The sequence below is a fragment of the Solanum dulcamara genome, chromosome 6 (genome assembly GCF_947179165.1).
Source record: "Solanum dulcamara chromosome 6, daSolDulc1.2, whole genome shotgun sequence".
Classification (NCBI taxonomy): domain Eukaryota; kingdom Viridiplantae; phylum Streptophyta; class Magnoliopsida; order Solanales; family Solanaceae; genus Solanum; species Solanum dulcamara.
Window position 1 is genome coordinate 46,142,547 of NC_077242.1, and position 7,562 is coordinate 46,150,108.

General features: G+C 40.3%; 1 pseudogene; it reads left to right on the top strand.

The window, feature by feature from the left end:
• The first annotated feature begins 637 nt into the window (after nucleotides 1–637).
• Nucleotides 638–757, top strand: LOC129893565 (5S ribosomal RNA; annotated as a pseudogene).
• The last annotated feature ends 6,805 nt before the right edge of the window (nucleotides 758–7,562 follow it).

The window sequence follows — 7,562 nt, forward strand, 5'->3', positions numbered from 1 at the left end:
AGTTAATAATGGTTTTAACCAGGATTAGAAGGGAGCCTGAAGCACCTGACAAAGATGAAAGTTCAGAAGGCATAACGAGGTTAACATATGTGACTCCACCTTGATGATTAGTGAGATCCTACAAGGAGAGGGTATGTCAATTTGCAGAACAACTGCTGCATTGCGAGGTTATTAGAAGAATAAGTTGTATCCAATAATGAGTCATTAAAGTATAAGTACACTCGAATGGGGAATTTGCACCAATTATGAGCCCCCGCTAATTACTGATTGCGATGAATGGAATGTGGCTTTGAATGCACTGCTATGTTACGGATATTACTCGAGTATCAATCGTTAGATGAGATTTTATATGATATATTCCAAATACTAAAGCACCCTACGGTTGTGCTAGGGTTTCCTATAAAGGCAACCTAACGTATGGAAGATTTAATAGAACATATAGATATGGTGCAGCACGTTAAATATGTTGGAATGGAATCATTCGCGTGTGAATAGCTGAAAAGAAACGGAGGATGACATGGGTACACCCTAAAAGGGGGGAAGTGGATAAGAGAAGTACAAGCGTAAGAGAAAATCGACTGATGCTATCGTATGTAAAAGAGAACGCTTAAACATCAAATGAGACCCCATAAGGGATGGACGCGATCATACCCGCACTAATGCACTGGATTCCATCAAAACTCCAAAGTTAAGCGTGCTTGGACGAGAGTAGCACTAGGATGGGTGACCCCCTGGGAAGTGACAAAGGGAACGAAATAAGTATGATAAAAAGAGATTATAAAGGCGTGTTAGTACAACGACACATATAGAACAGAGTAAGCCAAGACTAGAAAAGATTGTGATTGAAATACAATGCACCTCGTGAAAATGGCACAAGAATGATTGTGCATTTTACGAACATTGGCATACTAAGAGCGAGGTCAAATGATTACTCAATAAAAGGAAGTCAGTAATAGTAATGTGATTGCCATATTTAGAATCTATTAAAAAAAAGTGTAAGATGGTTCGAGGCAAAACTATTAAGATATAATTGGTATTAAGGACAAAAGCCATAGCGGAGCCCTGACCTCGACCGAAGGAGGTAAGCCGCTAGTATAGCGACACTAAAGCATTTTCTGAATGGCTCTATGTACCTACACATGTTTGTGTAAGAATTACAGTATAATGTGTAATAATAAAACTAGAAGGAAGATCTGAGTAAAGGGGCAACATAGCATACCTAAGGTGTTACAAGTTGAATTAAGAGGAGTTGAATAATGGCTTAAGCGAAGAGGAGCATCAGAGGCTTGATATCCTGTTACGGGGGATGGGAATCCCGACTCAGAAATGGAAGGCGATTAATGTAGGTTATAGTGCAGGCTGACCTCGCACTCTACAGAAATATAAGTTCATATGGGTTATGGTAGATAAGCTGATAAAATTAACCCATTTCCTTCCAATTAGGAAGGTATATTCAGCTAAGGGTTATACGAGATAACATAGCAAGAAAATAATAAGATTTTATGGGGTTCCCACATCTATTATCTCGGACGGGGAAGTTCAACATATGGCTAATCTCTAGAGATCGTTTCAGTAAGGATTGGGAACATAGGTGAATCTTAGTACGACATTTTGCCCTTCGATTAATGGATAGGCTCAGAGGGGATTCAGTAAATTATTGATGAAGTAAAGCTTAATTCGGGATAAGCTATCAATTAGAAGCCTAGAGTCGGCAAGAAGGGGATACATTGATCCTTCTCAGGTCATTTGTAGAATAGATAAAGCTGCCTATGAGTTGGACCTACCGTCCGATTTGAAATAATACATTCAGTTTTTACAGATCAATGCTCCGCAAGAATGTAAGCGACACTCCCAGAATATTTCCCATAGAGGAGGTCCACGTAACAGGGAGTTATCCTATGAGGGGCAACCCATTTCTATTCGGGATCAACAAATTAAACGGGTTGCGAACTAAGAACATAGCTTCCGTCAGGGTACTATGGCGGAATAAGAATCGTGAAGACATAACCTGGGAGGTTGAAGAGGACATGAAACACAGGTGTCCGTACCTATTACCGATGTCTACAGATAACCCCTAATCCTGGAACTCGGATATTAAGTACTTGGATGAAAATATATGTTATTCCAGTAGAAAGGAATCTCCCTACAATTTGTACGAAGTCTTAAGGGAAATGTTATTCAACATTCGGGGACGAATGTTCTAAAGGGGGGAAGGATGTTACACCCCACACTCTCGAGCTCGAAATATCTTCTTAAGTTCCTTAGACACTATCATGTGAGCCGGATAATCTACGACACTATCAAACAACTCTAAGGAAAGAAGATTGAGATACCTCATGAGAAGGAAGGTTGGAAATGGAGTCATAAGAATCCAAAAGGAATTGGAGGCCAAGTAATGAGTCGTAGGACTCGATTTACCTATGTAACTACTAACTTGGAAGTCTTACATACTTAAGCTATTGGAGTACGTACCAAACTTGCGAAGCATGGATTACATAGGCTCTTAAAGTAAGATGAGATTATGAATCCACGAGGGAGGAAAATAAATGATGACGTGGCAGCCCAGGAGGGTGACATGTGGCCGCACCTCAAGCAGGCAGGTGACCTACCCGCTTGGGGTCAAGTAGGTTGTTACACCCCGCACTCTTGAGCTCGGAATGTCTTCTTAAGTTCCTTAGACACTATCATGTGAGCCAGATAAGCTACGACACTATCAAACAACTCTAAGGAAAGAAAATTGTGATACCTCGCGAGAAGGGAGGTTGGAGATAGAGTCATAAGAATCCGAAAAGAGTTGGAGGCTAAGAAATGAGTCGTAGGACTCGATTTACCAACGTAAGACACTAAGTTAAGAGTCTTATACACTTAAGTTGCTTAAGGATATACCAAGCTTACGTAGTTCGGATTACATGAGCTCTTAAAGTAAGACGAGATTACGAACCTGCGAGGAAGGGAAAAAGATGACGCGTGGAAGCCAATGGAGGAGCGACACGTGGCAGAACCTCAAGCAAGCAGGTGATGCACCTACTTAGTGTCAAGTAGGTGATGCAGCTGCTTGGGGGAGGTGGACCCCGCTGCCACGTGGCAGCCCCTAATTGGCAGCATGACACGGTGGCCAATCATGGCTTGACACGTGTCATCCTTAGGGGCTGACATGTGTCACCCCTTGGGACCACAAATATGTATGTATATTATGGATATACTTCAGTATTGGGTCTTCAAACTGCAGCAAAAAATCAGCAGCAACAAGAGAAAAACAAACCCTAAGCTATGAGAGAAAAGGGTGACGGCTTGGGAGAAAAAAATAGGTAAGTCCCGTTTTCGTTCTGTAAATTAATTAAATAGCGTATAAAACGATGATATGGAAGTATTAGTAGTATAAAATTAGAGTTTGGTGCAGCCAAAACGGACAGCAACCAGTCCACACAGTTTCAGCGCGCTAAAGAGGTTTCCGAGGCGCGATTTTGGCTAGTTTTGGCCAATTTCGGGTAAGGTAAGGTTTCTCCTTTAAATTAGTACTTTATAAGGTTGTTATGGAGTGTATTATGTAACTTTTATACTGCTGTAAGTATGACAAAAATCGTGGGGATGCTCAGCGAAAGAAACAATCTAAATTGAAGTCGCCGTAGTTAAATTGTAGTCGAAGTGAGGCGTGGTGTGTTTGGAGGCTGCTGCTGGTTGTGTGGTGTGTGTTTCAGGGTATAAATGTGTTATAAAATAGGTTTGGGATCTTTTGTTTGCATCCACATGATTCCACACTTCGTACGGTTAAAGGTTTCGCAAAATAGAAACTAGAAACTCTCTTTTGATATCGTAACTTCGGACGAGCCGTTTGGAGTTTATATTGTGTAATTTTGTCATAATATGTATATGTATGGGCTTCTTTTTGCACTTTTAGTTGGATGCAGGTTCTAAGGACATGGTGGGTAATTCGGATAGGACACATTATAGGGGAGGTGCTGCTCGATTTTCGTTAACATCCTAACTAGTTAAGGAACTAGCCGAGAAGGCGAGCGAAGGGATGAATGTTATGAATACTCGTGGGTAGTCTAGGTTGCTGAAAAGTCCAAGGTTGTTAATACTTACATTACTTCCATGTTAAATAGGTTTCGAGGACAATGATGTGGACGTGATTAAGAGAAGTCCATACAAGGTATGTGAAGCTTTCCTTTGGCGTGTTTTTGGAATAGATATGTAGAACTATTCTTCTTTTCTTTTGGCATGTCTTAGGATGTTAAAGCCCTGAGTATGAGTCGAGACTCTTGTTTACTTCTTGGTATTAGAACTTCTGCAATAGCTGAGTCATTGCCTTTTTGTCTTCTATGTGATGAAAACTAGTACATGTAAAGCCTATTTCTTCTTTCCTTTGGAATGGCTTAACTTTAAGTGAAATGGTATATGATATAGGTTTAGAGGTAATTCCATTTATGAGCTCTGATTATAACTCGTGACTTGTAGTCACTCCTGAACATTAAGAGTCTGAAAGTAGTCAAACTATTATTCTCGAGCCTGCTATATAATGAATAGAAAGTAGAGGTACCAGCTCCTCTTTTTAGAGGCTCTGAAATGATAAATGTCGTTGATTGCATGAGTTGAGTCTTTGACTAGATAAATTGTGTTTCTGATTGCATAGACTATATTTTTGATTGCATAAATTATGTGGCATTATTTTATTGCATGTTTTTAATCCTTGAGGCCCCAACTGATATAAGCCCTAATGACATCTAAAGGGATACCTAGGATAATTACTCCCCCAGTCTTCAGGTGACGGTTCACTTGACTGTTTCATCGAGTCTTAGATAATGACTTAGTTGCATATGGTTTCTCACTACTCTACTCGTGCATACTGTAACCCATACTTCCTTGAGTCCCATGATGGGCCGAGATATGTTATCGTGCACAGTGTTACTACTTCTTTCACCGCGTCCTGGGCCGGATGTGTATAGTTCCACGCACGAGGAGACGATGTCATACGTGAGGTGTGATATATGTTATATGTTATGACGATACGATTATTCACCGAGTCCCGGGCCGGCTGTAATATGATAGTATATATGGTGAAATAAGGAAGGAATACCGAGTCCCTCCTTAGAGGGCCGGGTACATATGTATATTATGATGGTACGCTATAGACGTACACCATTCCATTCACCGAGTCCCTCACTAAAGGGCCGGATACTTTATGTAGGCATGCATATGAGATTAAAGCAATACATTATGACCCTGAGCCCCGTAGTGAACCGGGTGTGATACGATGATATACATGATAAGATGATACCATATACGATGGTATGATACCGTATACGATGATATAATGAAATAAAATGCATTATGATACAATGATATGTGATTATGAAGTAATGAGATGACACCGAGTTCACTAGAGGGCCGGGCACGGTATATGATGGTGTATAGGATTACGTGTCCTAAGGTACAGGTACAGTAATTTGTTAATAGTTATACTTATCCCCTGCATCCCTATTTCAGTTATGATCTCAGTTACGATGTGTTATGCTTTACATACTCAGTACATATATCGTACTGACCCCCCTTTTCTCGGGGGGCTGTATTTCATGCCCGTAGGTACAGATGTTTATTCTAGAGATCCATCAGCATAGGAGTTCCTCTCAGCTGTGTCGGAAGTGCTTCACTATTTTAGAGCCTAAATTTTGATGCTGGTCACTTAATGTATATATTTGTACATTTAGGGGTACAGCGGGGGACTTGTCCTGCTATATGTTGCTATTACTATTCTTAGAGGTGTGTAGACATATGTATATGTGGGTTGTTTGTGAGTTAGTTTTGATGTTGCCTATTCGATATATTGTGAATATTTTTGTTATAGCAGCCTTGTCGGCTCACGTGCCCTTTCATGATATGATACAAATGAAAGAGGCTACATCTACATGAAAACGTTTTAAACTATTGGGGTTTTTGCATATAGTATCACATCACACACGGTTGAACTTAAGTGTAGTTGATAAATACGCATAAGAGAGTCCAGGTCGGACCCCAGTTGCGGCCTATGGGGTTGGGTCGTGACATAGGTTATCCACCTGCTTGGGGTAGGTGGACCCCACTACCACGTGGAAGCACCCCATTGGCCGCATGGTTGAGGTGGCCCAATAAAGGCTTGACACGTGTCACCCTTAGAGGCTGACACACGTCACTTCCTAAGGAACCATATATATATATATATATATGTGTGTGTGTGTGTTAATGACTCTTAAGTCATTTGGAGTCCAAAAAAATCAGTCAAACATGGAGAGAAAACATGAGAGGAAAAGAGTACTACGGCAGCCATGGTTCAAGAAGAATTAAGGTAAGTTCTTCACTTTTCTTTCGTAAATTAATTATCTACGATGTTCCCTAAGTACGTGGATATGTATATATGTGTTTTATGATGGTTATTGTTACACCCCGTACTTTGGTACCTTAGAATGCTTTTTAAGCTTCTCAAGTTTCTGGGAAGGCTCTCAAGTTTCTTAAAAATCATTATGTGAGTCGGATAGTTTATAATTCTATCAAATAACTCCAAGGAAAGGAGAATGAAATGCTTCATAATAAGGAAAATTGGAAATAAGGTTATAAAAATTCGAAAGAAGTTGGAGGTCGAGAAATGAGTCATAGGACTCGATTGACTCGCATAAACTACCAACTTGGAGGTCTTACGTACTTAAGCTACTCGAGTGCGTGTTAAGACTAAGTAGCAAGGATTACATGGGCTCCTAAAGTAAGACGAGATTACGAATCCATGGAAGAGGAAGAAGGAGGCGTATCACCTACTCGGAAGCAAGCAGGTGATGCACCTACTTATACTAAGTAGGTGATGCACCTACATGGATAAAGTAGGTGACACACCTACTTGAGGTGGGTCCCACACCGCCACATGGCATCCTTGGAGGCTAGGTATGGATTTGTGGCCCAATAAAGGCTTGACACGTGTCACCCTTAGGGGCTGACACGTGGCACTTCCTAAGGAACCATATATATGTATTCTAATGACTCTTAAGTCATTATGTATCCAAAATCAGCCCAAAACATGGAGAGAAAAACGTGGAGAAGAAGGGAAGGAGGCAGCCATGGTTTAGAAGAATTAACGGTGAGTTCTTCACTTTTCCTCAGTCAATTAATTATCTACGGTGTTTCTCAATTATGTGGATGTGTATATATGTATATTACGATGCCTACGGAACCATATTTTCAGTTCTTCACTTGGAAAACTAAGAGAAACTTAGAGAGAAAATGCTAGGGAATAGACTCGTTTTTTGAGGGGACAGTTGTTAGTAATATTGGTATAACTTCTTGTGTATAGATTAGTTTCGGGTTATTCAATATGTTTTGGAAAGGTATTTCATAGGTATATAACTTTTATTTAGACTTTAAAATCCATTTTTTCTTTTAGCTTCGCAAAAAAGGGTGATGAAGTGTAGAGGAGGTACTGCCCAGATTTGGTTTTCGAAATCCTACACGGACAGCTGTGAGTATTTTGGTCATATATTTTCGTAAACAATTGTTGTAGGGGTAATTCAATTTTTTTTGCGACCTTGATACACATGTAT